The sequence below is a fragment of the Microtus oregoni genome, unplaced genomic scaffold (genome assembly GCF_018167655.1).
Source record: "Microtus oregoni isolate MIOR12 unplaced genomic scaffold, Mior012 000009F_ref0000495, whole genome shotgun sequence".
Lineage (NCBI taxonomy): Eukaryota > Metazoa > Chordata > Mammalia > Rodentia > Cricetidae > Microtus > Microtus oregoni.
Genome location: NW_024543068.1, coordinates 34,171,979 through 34,189,118, shown reverse-complemented (window position 1 = coordinate 34,189,118; position 17,140 = coordinate 34,171,979).

The window sequence follows — 17,140 nt, the reverse complement described above, 5'->3', positions numbered from 1 at the left end:
GTGTGTAACTTCAGGGTTTTCTGCCTCATTCATTAAATTTTCTGAACATTTATTCAAAGCCTTTCTTTGTATCTCAGAAATTTGCATTACAAACAATATTTCATGTACAAACAATATTTCATGTATTTTTTAAAAAGATTTTTTTCTTGGAAGTTATAAAGAGTTCGGTATCGTATAGCTATTTTTATCCTTTTATTTTTATATTTCTGTTGAATATTATATTCTTTCAGCTACTGTAAACACAGAGGTATAAGATAAATGACAGAAAAGATATTAGAAGAGTGGACCAAGCCTTTTTGTATCAATAATCAATCATTAAAAGAAGTCATCTGAAACTCCAATATTTATTTGTCTTTAGAAATAAGTTCAGAGGATTGTATCTTCCTAAGGAAACAATCCCTGACATATACAACAGACTTTTATAAAACCACATGAATAATTTTGTGTGTGTTCTATAATAATTACTGGTTTCTGTTCCCTGAATTAAGTTATCTTTAGCAAGTGAAGGACTGTTGTATGTTTATTTATCTAAACCTTTTAGTATAACACTTTACACAGTAAATAGAAAGCAGGAACTTTAAATTTAAAAGTACTGATTTTTTTTAATTTTTGTTGTTTTTGTTTACTCTTTTTTTTTACTGAATACTTGCTGTTCAAATTGATTTCTCTCTTTTATATTTTTTTTGTGCAGTTGATTTCTGTCAATATTTCCCAGGCTGGCATTGAACTTTTAAGGTTCACGTGAGTCTCACATTTCTGTCTCCAAGAAACTCAGACCACAGGCTTGGACCAAGAAACCTGGCTTGGAATTTCTGTTCAGTCCTTTAATGAACCTTCCATGGAAGAGTCTATTGCTGCCATATGTATTTTTTTTTTCTTGGTGATTACTTGACTTGAAATAAAGGAAAAGAAGTCTAGCATAATGCTTAAGGTCATGCAACACCAAAGTGGTAGAACTCAGACTCAGTTATGACCAAAAGAATGCTTTTATCTATAACCAGTCTTCTACACTGGTTTTTATAATGAGCAAGTGTGTGGGCAGGTGAACAATACCTCCAAAATATCTTTGATTTCAATGCATAGATGGATTCACAGAGAATTTTACCATCTTTTCTAATTTGGAAGTACAAATTGGAGATGAATTTAAAAAGGACAGCAGTGACACGAAGAAAGCACTTTACTGTTCTTGTGGACATGCTGATGGGCAATTATGACACACAAGCAGGGAACCAAAGGAAAAGAAATGCAAAATAAATGCGCTGACTTGATAAGCTTAATATTTAGTTCTAAGTCTTCGAACGTCTCTGGCCATCTCGGTGGTCCTACATTCTTTTGGCAGGTAGACCCAGTGCAGTTGCTTAGATACTGCACATGCAAGAATGTGTTATTTTGTGTTGTCAAGCTGCAAAATGTTATGTAATGACCATTATGATTAGCTCAACCTTTCCTTGGGTTTTTAAGTACAAACTGTATTTGGTGAGAATTTACAAGTGCATCCCTGGGAATTATGATACTCGGAATGCTTCTGAAATACATGGAAAAGAACAATGGCTCTGATAAAGTATTCATGGTTCCTTAAATGTATTCATTTATAACCGCTGAGCATAGCTGAGCAGTAGGTTTATTTAAAGTTAAATTACCTTTATATTTCTTTGCTTCTGTTCATTTCAGAGCAGCAGGATACTGGATCCAGTCTTCCCTCGAGCAACCAAAGATCAAAACTCCATATAAAATTTAGATATTTAACTGATTGCTTCAAACAATTGCTTTGAAAATGCAATGATGTTTTTGATGAAAAGCCAACAAGTAGAATTTTCTATCAAATCCATTCTTAGAGGAATAACTTTTTCAATTGCTCATCTAATTGAAGGATATGAATATATTCAGAAAAATCCTCCAGTGAATTTATTATGCAATCTGAAAGTGCAAATAGCATATTACAAAGTGATAACAAATAAGGTTAAAGCAGGAGTTAGCAACACCATGCCACAGGGGCTTTTCCTACCATCTGAGTTAGTGCCTTCTTTGTAAGCTGCTCTTGATGATTGCTAGTGGATTAGCCCAAGACTCTCAAAGTTTCAGCCTGGAGATGACCAGTAGTGCAGTTTCTTAAGATGCTGTTGCCTTAGACTGAACTCCCAGCTGGCAAGTGAGACCTTGACTATAGTGTTTTAAGACAGACAGACCGATAGATTGTCTGCAGGAGAACCTGCAGATTAGAGTGGAACATTTAAAGTTCTTCCTGTATAGGAAAATATTTGCAAAATATTCTATTATTTTTGGTAGTGGATATAAAGAATGGCATCTGTAGACTTATTCTTTACCATAGGGATACCTGCACATCTATGCTCATCGCTGACTTAGTCACAATGACTATAAAATGGAAGCAGCTCAGATGTCTGAAGAAGGGTCACCACGTGGCAAGGAACCACCCCAGGGAATGCAGCAGTCGTGTGAGCGCTTGGGAAATTTCCAAGTTGCCACACACAGTAAACTCCACTGTGGTGGGAATTCTACAAAAAAAAAAAAAAACCACTTAGGTAAAAGCAAACCAAGCAGGCAGGATTGGGAGACTGTCTGGGATGTGGACCGGCTAGGCTGTTAGGCCATCCACCCTGTAGTTGTGGAGTTCGAATCCACATGGGCACCAAATGAAGACGGACGCTTAAAAGAAATCCCACACTTACTTAGAATTGAGAAATAGGTGGTTATTTATTTAGGGGTAAACTCACAAATTAGAATCCTCTCCTGTAATGGAGCTCAGAAAACAAAATCCGCAAAAGGAACAGAGAGGCTGGAAAAGAGGGCAGACGCAGGCTCTGCATCAGCATATATAGTATAAGAGGCCATGCCCCAGTAGGCTGGTACCCACTACCTGTAAGACTTGCTACAGCAGATGTCCAAGAACTGAGGCGTGGGTAATGAAATTATGGTAGTTCTATAGGAGAGAACAGTCTCATCACACAAAGGGAATGTTGGCGGAGGTTTCTGTCCCACCCAGTTCCACAGCCTTTCATTCCCAAAGAAACACACAGAGGCCTACATTAGTTATAACCTGGTTGGCTTATTAGCTCAGGCTTCTTATTAATTAACTCTTACATTTTAACCCATAATTCTTGTTTGTGTTAGCCATGTGGCTTGGTACCTTTTTTTCAGTGAGGCATTCTCATCTTGCTTCCTCTGTGTCTGGATGACAACTGCTAACCAAGCCTTTCCTCTTCCCAGAATTATTCTATTCTGGTCACCCTGCCTAAACTTCTTGCCTGACTACTGGCCAATCAGCATATTATTAAATCAATACAAGTGAAAAATCTTTGAAGGAACCCATGGAACAGACCAAACAACTGCACCAAAGTTCGCTTCGGGAACTAATGAGTTTTTACTGGTGTTACTAATAGGGCTATTAGGAGGTTACTTTTTTTTGTTTAAAGATCTGGGTTTATTTTGTAAATAAAAGCATAATTATATAAGATTCTATGCAGGGAAAATATGATTAGTTTTTGATTTTTGCATGTAATTTTCTATACACCATGAAACCTGAAATAATCTATCTACCACCAGACATCAATCATTTGAACAAAGGCGAATGTCTTGTCTAGATAAAGACTAATAAAATACACTCTAGAAGCTTGGATAAAACAGCCCAACAGTTGAAAAATCTGTGAAGATTTACCATACTACCCATTAGAAATTCAGTAATACTGCCCTTTTAGTTACATCTGAGGATTTGCAATGCAATACGATTCCATTGTAGTTAAACGTGCAGGTTCAGGAATCAGGTGGACTTAGGTTCCATTATTAGGAAGTTACTAACAAGAGTAGTTTGATCAAGAATCAGCTGTATCACCAAAAGGTCTATACCAACTTGGTTGATAACTTACTAACTTTTGAACCTGGAGCTCTCTGCACAATTTTCAGGTAGCTTGAGAGGTTGGAGAATCTCCTCTTTGCTGCTAGCCTGATCAGAGTTCTCCCCCAACTGCTGTTTTCTCCTTTTATATAGCAGGAGATGACTTTCACCATCTTCTAAGCTTCCATTTTCAAGACAGGTGATGTCTTGTTTTTCTCCTGATTCTCTTGAACTTCTCCCTTCCTCCCAGAAGGAATGTTTAAATTCAGAAGAAGTAGCTATACAACAGGAACACATATACACAATCAAATTTGATTCCGCTTAGAGAAAAATGATGTTGTGAGATTTTCAGGAAATGAATAGAACTAGAAAATTCTACCCACCGAAGTCACTGAGGTTTGGAAAGATAAACACTGCATGTTCTCTCACATTGTGTTTGTGAATGAGAATGCCCTCCTAACCTTGGATATTTAAATGCTTGGTATTTAATTTGTGGAACCATTTGAAGAAAGAATCAAGAAGTATGGCCTTTTTGGAGAAGTTATGTCACTGGCTGTAGCATGATTAATAAAAACCCAGATACATAAATTGGGGTTCAACTTGAATGTCAGAAAAGTAAAACAGCCAGGCCCTGCCTTTTACCTCTACCTCAGTCTGAAAGAACAATCCTGCATCCAGGAATCCTCAGAATTAGAGTGCCTGTGCACTGTCTCCTATTTTATATTCCTTTCCTTTTTAGTGCTGGGATTAAAGGCGTGCACCACTACTTCCTGGTTTCTATGGCAAATTAGTGTGGCTACAGGGATTAAAGGTATTTGTCTCCTCAGCTGGTTTGTAAGTCTAATCAGTGCAGCTGTTTCAGTCTCTGAATTTCAGGGAAGCTTTATTTATTAAAGTACAAATGAATTATCAATATACTGAGGGTGGCCTTTGAGGTTTGAAAGACCCAGTCTCTTGCCCCCAAACTCAGGATGAGTTCTTTCAGGCGCTTCTGCTCATGCACCATGTCTGCCTGCTTGCTGCCTTTTTACCCACCATGATGATCATGGGCACACCCTGTGGAACTGTAAGCAAGTCCCCAGTGAAATGTTTTCTTTTGTAAGTTGCTTTGGTCTTTCTGTCTCTTCACAGACATAGAGAAGTGACGATGAGACATATGGATCGTAGCTTCAGCTCTTCAGCTCTTTAAGGAGATGAACTCATGGAAGCAAGGAAAGTAGAAAGATGACATGGAGTGGAGAGGATACTTTCATAGAGGGAAGATAGTAGGACATAGGGAAAATGAAAGTAAAGGCGGGTGTTGGTGGTAAGGTATGAGCAGGGAGGGAGGTGGGAAGATTGGAGAGATGAGGTTGTGGGAAGGAAAGCTGGTTCTGCTCATGAGACTTTTTTCCTCCTGTTGGGTTTCCTTGTCCAGTTTCAAAATAAGAGCTCTTTAATTGTCTTATTGTGCCTCGTTTTTTTTTCGGTTGTCTGTCTTAAAGGCCTGCTCTTTTCTGTAAAGAAAACAGAGGGACAGTGGATCTAGGGGAGAGGGAAAGTGAGGGGGAAACTGGGAGGAGTGGAGGGAGAGGAAACTGTGGTCATACATGAGAGAATAATTTATGTTTAATTTTAAAAAAGAGAATAAAGGGAGTATAAAGAGGCCATATGAAAGCCAGCTGTCTTGTAATCCAAATAGACAAGGCAAATTAAGGTTGAAGAGAGCCATCCCGCATGACTGTAGCATGCTGCTCTTGGAAACTAGAACACAAACATAGCTCCCAGAAATACCATCACAGGAGTAGGTCAGCAGTGTCCAAGGAGCCCCCACAAGAAGTCCTTGTCAATCTTCTCGGCTGCTCCCAGAACTACAGGATAAGATCATGTTACAAAAGACATCACATGTTTTGGGTGTAAACTATAGAGGGAGCAGGCTGGTCCTGAGCTAGAAATTATTCCTTGTTTTCTAGCACTTGATCAGCCACCCACAGGAGACTGCTACTGGGGTTGTTGAGTGAGAAACATCGTCATCTGTCTCACCAAGCTGTGAACTCGGTGAATCAGCGGTCCAATCTGCTGAGCTAGACATGCCTGTGCACAATAATAACTTGACTCTTGTAAGCAGGGTTACTAATTGCCCATGACTAAGCTTGAGCCCTACTCAGTGTGTATGGGAGTGTTGATGACCTAGGTTTGGTTAACAACACAGGTCTAGGGAGGTCATTGTCTTAGTTGAAGACTATATAATTCAGATTGGACAAGGCCCAAACCTGCATGCTAAATATCTATCCTTATATCTATAGACAGAAGTCTACCTCGGTCTTAATCACAAAAACCTTTCCCTTTAAAGAATGGCAGTAAATGCAGAATACCATGCTGACCAAGAGTGGACAGTAAACAATAGTAGCAGGCCTAGTCCTTACTAACAGTTTTGTTCAAGTCCTTCTTAGACTTACGGAGCACTGCAGAAGAAAGGAAAGAGAAGTGCATAAGATCAGAAGATAGGATGAAGGACTACGAAATGTCATTCTACGCACAGTGATAGCTATCTTCACAGGGTCACACAGCCCAGTCCTATTAACAATATCTCAGTGAAGGGATAGGGACCTCTGGACTACTGGTAGACTTTTCAAAAAAGGGGCTACCATCTTTAGCTCTATTCCCACTGCTCTGCCCAACAGATAACAACAAATTCATGATCACATATGCATGCCCAGTTAATACCAAAAGTAAGAGAATAAAATGAGAGTAGTTCACAGGAAATATTTTGGGGGATGAAGAGTTGAAAGGGAAAGTAGAGAGGTGAGACCTGAGAGTAACCAATATGTATTCCATACATGTGAAAAACTGTCTCAAACCAAGTTTAATGAATTAAAAATAAACCAATTTTTCTACTGTTACGGGAGGTCCTCCCACTTCTCCAGCCTATCGCTGCTGAGATACCAGCCCATTGGGGCGTGGTCTCTCTCCCTTTAAAAAAGCGGCCACTTCCCTCTCCTCTCTCGCTTCACTTCCTGCTCCACTGGCGACTAGACTCCCTTCCTGCAGAGGGCTGACGGTGATCTGTAAGTTTTTTCCCCTTTAAATAAATACCACCCTATTAATCATAATTCCAAACTGGTGTGGCATTGTTTATGACTTACGCCTTCATTCTACATTTGAAAACTTGCTGAATTATCAGTTATTTTCTTGCAAATATTTTAAGACAGGGTCTTGGTATATAGTCTTGGCTGATTTCAAACTCATTAGCTAATGTAGACTGGTCTTGGATACACAACAACCTCCCTGCTGATGATAACAGAAGAATATAGTTGGCTAGAAAGTTTTAGAATAAAAGCATCATGAAAAGTAGCCAGTTTGTTCATGGACCTGTGGTCAAGTTGCTCTTTCTGTAGTTCAGGCATGTGCTGAAGTTCAGTTGTCCCTGGTTCTGTCATAATCTGGGCCAGAGATTCCAGAAGCCGGTTTTGTTGTCCTTATCTCTTTGGCCTTAAGTGAGTGCCTTTTCCAGGAGACTATACTGGGTACCTGACTGAAGCTATGAGAAACCAGGGCACCTTGAAGGAGCCTAGACAGTCCAGCTCATCCCAGCTCCCTTCCTCCATTCAGTAAAGCCTTAATAATTCCATGACCTTCGAGAGTATCACCTCCAGGAGACCTGCCCTACTGTACAGGATATCTGGCTTCACCCTTTTAAGTTCCCTATAATAAAATACTTATAAAATTTACCTCTTCTGGTCTATAAATTTTATTCTTCAAATCTGTAAGACAGGTACCCAAACTCTACCATCTCAAGGTAGCTTTAGTGGCTGTTGAGTTTCTGGGACCCTAGCTAAATTAGCCTAATATTTATTACCCTAGTAATATAATTATAATATTATTCTAGTAATATTTCCATATTACTGCTTCAGCCTCCTGAGTGCTACAATTACATGGCGGAGGAATGTACACCACCTCTGCAAGTCATGTACACCATCCCAGTTTCAGGTATACAGGAGGTCTATGTTGTGCCATTAAGCAGTTTGTAACACACTGCTCACAAACCTCATTTAAATTTCCATAGCTGGACCTCCTGAAATAATCAGTCTTTCATGCTGGCAAACCAGGAAGCTGCTGTTTTTTTTTTTTTTTTTTAAAGAAGTTGCGTAGTTTTTACTGCTAAAGCTGAATCAAAAAACCTCTTAAAGGAGCCATGTCTCTGTTTTCAGCCAGCAAACAGAGCAGAGCAAGAAACTGCGTTAAATTCTGTTTCATTTCCTGGCAACCCAGACTCATGAAATAATCACACAGAAATCTGTATTATTGCAATACTGTTTGGCCAATATCTTAAGTATATTTCTGGCTAACTCTTATATCTTAAATTAACCCATTTCTATTCATCTGAATATTACCACATGGCTGTGGCTTACTGGCAAGTTTCTAGTGGGCTCCGGCAGAGGCTGCCTTCTCCTGTGGGTGGCTACATAGCTTCTCTCTGACTCTGCCTACTCCCTCTCTAATCTTTTCCAGCCTTACTTTACTCTGTTCAGCCATTGGCAAAAGCAGTTTTATTCACCAACAAAAGCAACACATATACAGAAGGACTTCCCACACCAAGAGTGAGTCAGTGTCAACTCCTTAATTTAAAATATTTCTCTCACACGTGATTAAATTCAAGATTGGTGAGACTAACACTAACAGTAAATTGGAAAACTGAGTAAATCCTTTTAAGAATTGACATGTACACCCAAATACTTGATTAAATATTATATGTTTATAATAGAACTCTGTCCTATATTGAGACATTTAAAAATCCAGTTTCTCTAATATGTTTAGATAATTGATTAGGGCTGTTCACTTATCTAACATGCACAAAGCCTTGGATTCAGTCCTCAGCATTATAAACCAGGCTGGCATCGCACACCTGTAAGGCCAGCACTTGCTAAAAGTGTGAGGAGGACCAGGAGTATACAAGGTACCCTTGCTACATAGTGAACAAAAAAAATCACCCTGAGCTACAAGAGACACAGTGTCAACAATAACAGCAGAAGTGGCAGCAACAACAGCAACAAAAAGCAAAAACACAAAAAAGGAAGAAGAGGAAAAAGAGAAGAGAAAAATGGGTGAAGTATTAGTGTGAGTAAATCCTAGCAACTCCTGACAACCGTATTAGAGAATACATTTGACTTCGTTTCTTCTTCTGTACGTTGGAAACGGTCAACATCTAGGTCAAGATATTTTATATCTCTGACATTATTGTTTCTCTATTTTGTTTCCACAAATAGAGTGATATTTTTAGATCATCAGCAAAGGCAAGTGACTATGTGTCTCCATGAGATTTCTGCAGTTACAGTGAAATTTGAAGAAGATTAATGAAAACTGTTGAGTATGATGAATCTTTAATCTGGCAAAGAAGATAATGTATGAAATATGACTCCTGTGATCATCAAATACACATATAATTGCTAAAGAAAAGGGTAATTTCCTTCTGTCTGCCTCTAAAGATTAGGGCTTTATTCGCCACAGTAAATACCCCTAGCTCACATTAAGACAGATATGAGCACATCTGATGCTACAAAAATGGCTAGTAAATCTTTGAGCATCTGTCATGTTGTGTTAATGCTAGCTTTAAAAACGCTGACAGTTCATAATCTACTAGCATCATGTTTTTAAAAATGTTATGAAACATAAAGCATTCGATATTAAGTTAGTATCTTCGGCTATTTAGCTTTATTTAATTAACTGTCACTCAGGCCAATGTTTTCAAGGGTTATACAATTTCCCCTTTACTCATTCTTCTGTAAGTAAAAAATTGCTGATCAAAATCTCATATTGCATCAAATCAAGCGCGGTCAGAAGGTGACCCAGGGAAAGAACCCGGGATAAGAGAGTTGGACTGATTATAGTGATCAGATTAAAAAGCCTGTTCTCAGTGTAAATTCTTCTATTTTCTTCTTCCTTTCTGTATCAATGTCCACCATGGTCATGCAGCTCTGATTCCACAGGTCGTTGTATGGAGGGTTAAACAAACAACCCTGATATTTGCTCTTGACTTCCTCTTTATTGATCAATCATGGAATAAGTGCTATATATAAATTTAACGATAAAGTATCCAGGTGATAAATCACTATTTCCCCTGAGCCTTCATTATCAGTAGAAGCAACAGGACACACAATGGATCTGGTTGTCCTTCATCCAAATAAAACATCCATGCTCTAGATATTTGTCCACAACTCAATATAAACCTGGGGAATTAATTATATGTATGAAATAATAAATACATTTGTTTTTTATTGCATGATATTTGGGGTTAATTAAATGGGTACTAACTAACTGGATGACACGGGTTTTTTTTTATTTATTTCTCTCTGTTTGGATTAGTTCATTATGCAACTAGTAAGAACAGTTTTCGCACCTTCCATGATTATGCATGGATGACAAGGAAATAACAAACTTTCTTATGCTCGGTATAGTAAGTATTCAACTAATTCTCTTAAAAATTATTAATGTTTTATAATTAAAATCAAGCAGAGTGAAAATAGAAAGGCAGAGTCAGCAGAAAAAGTGTGTTTTCTTAACTAAATATAATTTCTTACGGTATTATCAACTGACTTATGACTATATGGAACCAAATGAAATAAAAAGTTTTAAATCTTTGAATTTTGTCTCCTCCCCCCCACTTTAAGTGTGTTTCTCTCAGAAGATATTGTCCATTCTGCTATTATTCTCCAAATATCTTGTCTTCTGTATTGGAAACATGTATGCTTTATCAATAATGCATGTTTGCCTTTACTAGCAATCTACATACTTGGATTTTAATGTATTATATATGCATGCAAGAACACTTCTTAACATAAGTAACTGTAAAATGTTTTCCCTAAGATGTTGAAGTAAGGAAGGATTTTCAAAAGCATTTGTGAAAGCCAATTACTCTCCTGCTATAATATATTTGTACAGTAGTTATAAACATGTTGGGTTTCAGCAATGTATGATTTAATTTGTAATTTCATTTCTTTACATTTTTGGCAAAGTGTTGCCTATTTAAATCACATCAGCACTTTTTTTTATATGCTAGGATTTTGCTTAATTGACTGGACATATGGTAGCTTAATTCACCTATTTATCTCCTACGCTGGTTTTAGACATGTCCTACTGGCAATGGTTGTTTCCCTATCTCATGAGCAGCAAATCCCCAATCTGTGTTGCTGCTTTTTAAAGCCAGTAATCTGTGATATAATACTGAAGACTGGCACTCAGAGGAATAAAATGCTGTAAGCAGAACAAGGACACGTCTTTCTGTATAATCTTTGCAATTTAGACAGCGATTGGTAGCAAAAAGGATAATTTCCTTCTGCTTACCTCCAATCTGGACTCGAATTCAAACAGTAAAAGGTAACAGTTCTCACTTGCCTGTTTTGATGAGGAAAAGCAAGCATAGGCAGATGAGAGACGGAAGAAAAACGTCTACAAATTCCTCTCTCCCACAGCAACTAAAGATGCTGTTCATAGTAAGTCACTATTTTTTAGGTGCTGAATATCAGCTCAAATTTGGATTGAAATTCTGAGATGTACACAGATCTCGTGCTGGCTCAGACAATTTCAAAATATTCCAGTGTCTCAGTTAGATATCGAGAGCCATGTTTTCATCTAGGTCTGGAAATTTTAAGCTGCCAAGAAGCTATTGGGGGATTTCATCCAGAGATGTCACTCACAACACAGATGCCAGAGAAAGCTACTCACATCCCTGGCTGGTTTTGTGGAACTCCAATCAACAGCTGGCTTCTCAGGCTGCCAAAACAATCCACAATATTATGAGTTTCTGCCTTCCTTTTCTCTTCTAGGCTTTAAAGAGAGTTAGGAAACAAATAGTCATTCCATTTTTACTGTTGTAAAGAGTCAGAAGTTGACAGATGGAGAAGACTTTCTGCCTATAGGAGGGAAGATACATTTTCCAAAGTCTAATCATGGACACCATCAGTATGGATGACCTCTGACCAGATAGCATAGTCGCCGTTTTGGAATAGAGAAGATCTTGGGTGCAATGCTGAATTTAGTCCTCCACCTGTCCTTTCTCTTTATTTCTCTCCCTCTTTCCCCTTCTCTCTTCCTAACCAGTGTGTGTGTGTGTGTGTGTGTGTGTGTGTGTGTGTGTGTGTGTGTTAAGTGTAAGAGAGGAGGGAGAGAGGGAGGGAGGGAGAGAGGGAGAGAGAGAGGGAAAGGGAGAGAGAGAGAGAGAGAGAGAGAGAGAGAGAGAAAATCATCTGTTTTGTTTTATAGCTACAGAGAATAAATATCTGTGGTGAGGTAATTTCCTCGGAGATAAAAACATTTCATCCTGCAGGGAAGCTCTTTAAACAGGTTGGTGAACAACTTAAAATAGTTTCAGGAAGTCCCTGAAACTAAGGACCACTCCCTACCAAAGTAAGCAATGCAAGCTGAGAGACTCCTTCAGATGAGAGAACCCTGAGCTGCAAAGATTATCAAATGAATTGTGCAGATAAGAAGACAAAGAGGAGAAAAGCTGTAAAGACTCTGAAACAGTACCAATTTCCTGGAAGAAGCAGAAACCAAGTGAGTTGCGTGAAAGAAGTTTAGAACAACTGAGTCGTTTGGAAAAATATTGATCTGCCTGAAGGCGGTGCAGTGTGCGCCAGGTTGCCAAACTTGGAGTGGGCTTTGGTAATTCAACTTGTCTTTGAATCTTCTGCTACTGTAGGTAACTCCTCCCCCATATCCCTGGAAGTCACTCTAATAAAACCCTTTGGCTCACCAAGATGGACTTTGATGGATTCTGGGCTCCCTATCTGTTATGTGTGGATGTGTGCATTGCATCTTTCCAGGAAAGGTCTTATGACACATGGTATTCTTTCCACTGTGAACTACTGTATGCAATAAACATGTATTCCACAGGAAATGAAAATGCTTGACTAAGCTCCTGTGGTAGTCTCAGTGTCTACTATGCTCCTGAAACAGAATGGATGCCTCACAGATAGTTATGGCCAGAGGGAGACAGCTGGAAGGAAATGGGCTGATGATTGGGAAGAAAAGAAAAGACTTAGAAAATGATTTGGGATGTGCTAAACATCTATAAACTGAAATCAGTCAGACTCTTTAAATTTGCAAGATAACTTAATTGCAGAAGATTTAAGCAGAATTTTAGTCTAAAACATAAAGATAAAAGTTTTGACACCTGTTCTTGTTAAATTTCCTATTTTATTGAAAGAAAACAAATGCACTAAAAACAGAGTAAAGTGTCATTTGGGTATACTGATACGAGACTCTGAATTTTCAGCTATCATCATATATAATATATATAACATATATAACATATATAATATGATGATATATATATTATATATTATATATATATTATATATATATAATATGATGATAGCTAAAAATTCAAAGGCCAGATGGTTTGTAACAAGAAGATAAAACAGTTATTATCAGGGATTAGATGAAAATCAACAGAAGGTTATTGCCAAAAGCCACAGAAGTGAATGAAGCATTGCATACAAAGAAAATGAAATGGCTTTTAAATGTTTAGAATTAAATGATCTTAAACAAGCTATTTATTTAGCTTCCAAATGATGTATTTCACTCAAACTTCATACCATAGGTAAATAATTTCTATTAATTATTCAATATATTAATGAGGTAAAAGTGTGTTTGGAACTCTGAAGATACAAGGAGAGCTGACTGGAACTCAAGAAGTTTATAGTGAGAATATCAATTGGTTACTTTTACCCAAGAACACAATAGTCAGAGCTGTAGCTAGTATCATGCGATGTGCAGAGATATAATTTAATGCATGAACAAACATACTTTAGAGAGACAACGAAAAGCTAGTCTCAAGAGGGATCTTATCTATAATTATATTTTATATGTGAGCAATACACAACAAAGGCAAGGACACTGAAGATGTGTTGAATGAGCTGAAGGGTAACTTCCTAGGACCAGAACAATCTTAGGAAACAAATCTTACGGGATTCTGCAAGATTCCGGGTGCTCTTTAGTTGCAGTGAGAGCTCGGCAAGTACGCACTAATGTAATTAACTGCGGTGGTGTGAAGAGCTGTAAGTGCGGAATAATTGTGATAGTGATCAATATTGCTTTAAACGAGAACATTTCTTTTACTTAGAGAAGGGCAAATGGCTGAGAGTAGGGAAGGATTAGGCAACAATTCTGCTTAGAAAGACTTGGTTTCAGAGATTTCAGTCTAGCACGGTCGGGAAAGGGAGGGTGGTAGCAGGACATCTCCTGGCATGGCAATGCAAGAAACAAAGTGGTATAGTAACTGAGAGAAGCCAAAGCAAGATAGGGCCTGAAGGGACACTCTGTCAACCTGGCCTTACCTTCTGTAGTTCCACACCCTCCCAACAATATGCGCATGTTTTGATTAAACCATTGATTAACTGAGAGTCCTTATTACCTATTCATATTTGCAAGCACCCCTAGACACAGCCACATGTTTTAATGATTAGGTATTTCTCAATCCAACTAAATTGAAGGTTAAGATTAGGCATCATAATTGGTATATTGAGCAAATATTTAAAATACTATAATTATAAATATAAGGCAGAATCTTCCTGGCTAAGAGAGATTTCTACATGTATACAGCTTCAATGAAAACTTTAAATGGAACATTATTGCAGCATGTTCTTCTGTGGGAGACTATATACTTTATTTTCCAGGACGGTTGTTCTGTAGATGGGCTTCACAGGTAACATGTTATGCTCTACCTGTCTGTGAAAATGTGTGAAACACATTGATTCATCTCTTCAAGAAAAATCTGAATCTATTTGTGATTTGTTTTTTTCTGGCCAGAATGGACATCTGAAATATAAAAGAAAAAGTTTTCTTTTTCAACTAATATCCCCCTCCCGTGACAGAGATGTTCTTTGCCACCACAGCACAGGGTATTCCAGAGTTCATTGCAACAGGAAGACAGCGTCACTCCCAAATCTAGAGAACTGAATGTTTTGCTGTCATTTGTCCTTTGGAGTGGATACTGCATTCTTACGTGGTTAGATTCTCTGAGGTGAGGAGGCCAGAGACATGAGGGAATGAATCTACACTTGCCCACGCAGGACAGATTTATTATACTTTTTTTTCCTAAATAAAAATATGATGTAGTCCCTGAAATGGTTACATTCAGGGCAGGGTGGGATGTTTTTCTTTCTTAAGGCACTTGCAAAGGATTTCAGCATTAGAGCATCTTGATAGCAGGAGAGATGAGGTGGACACTGACATGGATTTGTCGGGATGAGGAAGAATGACACTTTAAGAAGAGAAAGCAGAGAAACACCAGAACCCCAGTGCTTTGGAGGAGGGTAAAGTGATGTTAGACAGGGCTTGAAAGTCTATTAAACTAACCCATGACAAGGTCAAGAGACCATTTGTTTCTTATTTCTGGTACTTAGTTCTATGATATATGTCCAATGCCTGCACTGATATTTTCTCTTCGTGTTTTATTGACTGCTTTTTTATGCAACTCTAATTTGAGTATTCATGGGCCCCTTTGTCGTTCTTTTACACCAGCTCAAAGTGTCTGAGACAGGGGTTAGGGGTGGAAAGCAGAGTTGACACTATTTTCCCCAGGATCAACCTCAAGTGTGATTTTTCAGATTTCCACTGCCAGGCATCGGCATAATGATACTTTGCGCCGACAATAGCAAAGAGTAGATGAGTTGCTTCTGCACCATCACAGAATAGAATATAAAGTTCATTCCTAGACAGTATGTTTTCAAAAAACACCTTTCAGACATGTGTTAGTGAGACTGTGAATTTATACAGATGTTGAAACATTTCAAAGTTGAGACATGTAAATGCTTTCTATTCACTAGAGGTTCTCCAATGTTCAAGAAGAGGACTGTGGAAATATGACTAGATGATACAGAGGAAATAAATAAGTGTAATGTTTTATTATTAGCCTTTATTATTCTTTTTTTTTTGGTTTTTCGAGACAAGGTTTCTCTGTGGTTTTGGAGCAGCCTTTATTATTCTTACATGTACAGTCTGCAAAATACTATAAATATAAATTATGCCCGCTTAATTCTACTTTCTGATTTTCAAAATTCATTTTTAACCTTTGAATATAAACTGGAATTTCATTTTTATTTTTTTTCTGTACTCAAATTGACTTAAAATAGCCAGAGTAATGGATTCAGAAGTTGAAGCCCCAAACTTCTGCATCTCCAGTAATTTCACTCTATAACCTAGATAACATGAGCTCGTCATTTGGGTTAAGAATGGAGATGTTTCTGGACATAAGGGGCCACCAGCTATAGGTCTCCTGACTAAAGTCAAACCCAATGGACTGTGAAATGAGTGCACCCATAAAAGGCATGTAAAAAGTGCAATGTGGGGGGAAAGGGGGATTCAGACTCTAAACTCTGAAGAAGCTCATTGTGTGGATGGATCTGGAAAGCTGCATCTTTGTTTAATTTAGTGCAGGCTGCAAAAAACAAAAAACAAAAAACAAAACCTACAGTGCTGAAACTTTAGACGTGGACTGAGCAGCTTGCTCTGCAGTCATGTTTGATACCGGAAAATAAAATGAGCTCTCTGCTTCTTTTATAACAGAAATTATTTTACCTTGTGGATTAATCTGATTTCACAATATTTTATTGTTTCCTGCCCAGGGATTTGATCTAGGAAAATGTAATATTATAAGGTTAAGATGTTTGTTTATGGGGTGATTTGGTTGAGGACAATTTTAAATCACATCATTTAAAGTAGGAAATGATTTCCAGCCCACGTGCTCAGTTTGTTATGTCAGAGAAACAGAGAACGGTAAATTAACAACGTTTCACAAATTCACTTTAAGCAATTTTATAATGCGAGGAAATGTGCTCTAAGAAAGGGATACGTGGATGAGCCTTTGAAAATTGTAAAACTCAGAACACATGCTCAACACTCCCAGGTTATGGAAGGTAATGCTGAGAGCCACAGGTGCACATGAATGAGAGGTTGTTGCCAGTTCCTGGCTTTACAATACAAGATGGGTAAAGGGCTTCCTGTTTGGTTAAAATGAAACAAATGACCAAGTCTAAATTGTTGCTAATTTTTGAGTATTAAAATCACCATGTAGGTTTATTTGTCTTCTCTATTAGTTGTGTTTCTTCTCATCACCTTCACCCAAGCCCTGATCCCAGCACATTCAATCAATTTGAGGAGATACCTAATTGAAATAATATTGAGTTTTTTATACACGCCGTCCCACTATCTTCTAGAGAATTTTCATGAGCATAAGTACAATAGAATTAAAGTTCTGATTTTGGGGACTGGAGAGACGGAACAGTGATTAAAAGTATTTATTTGTCTTCC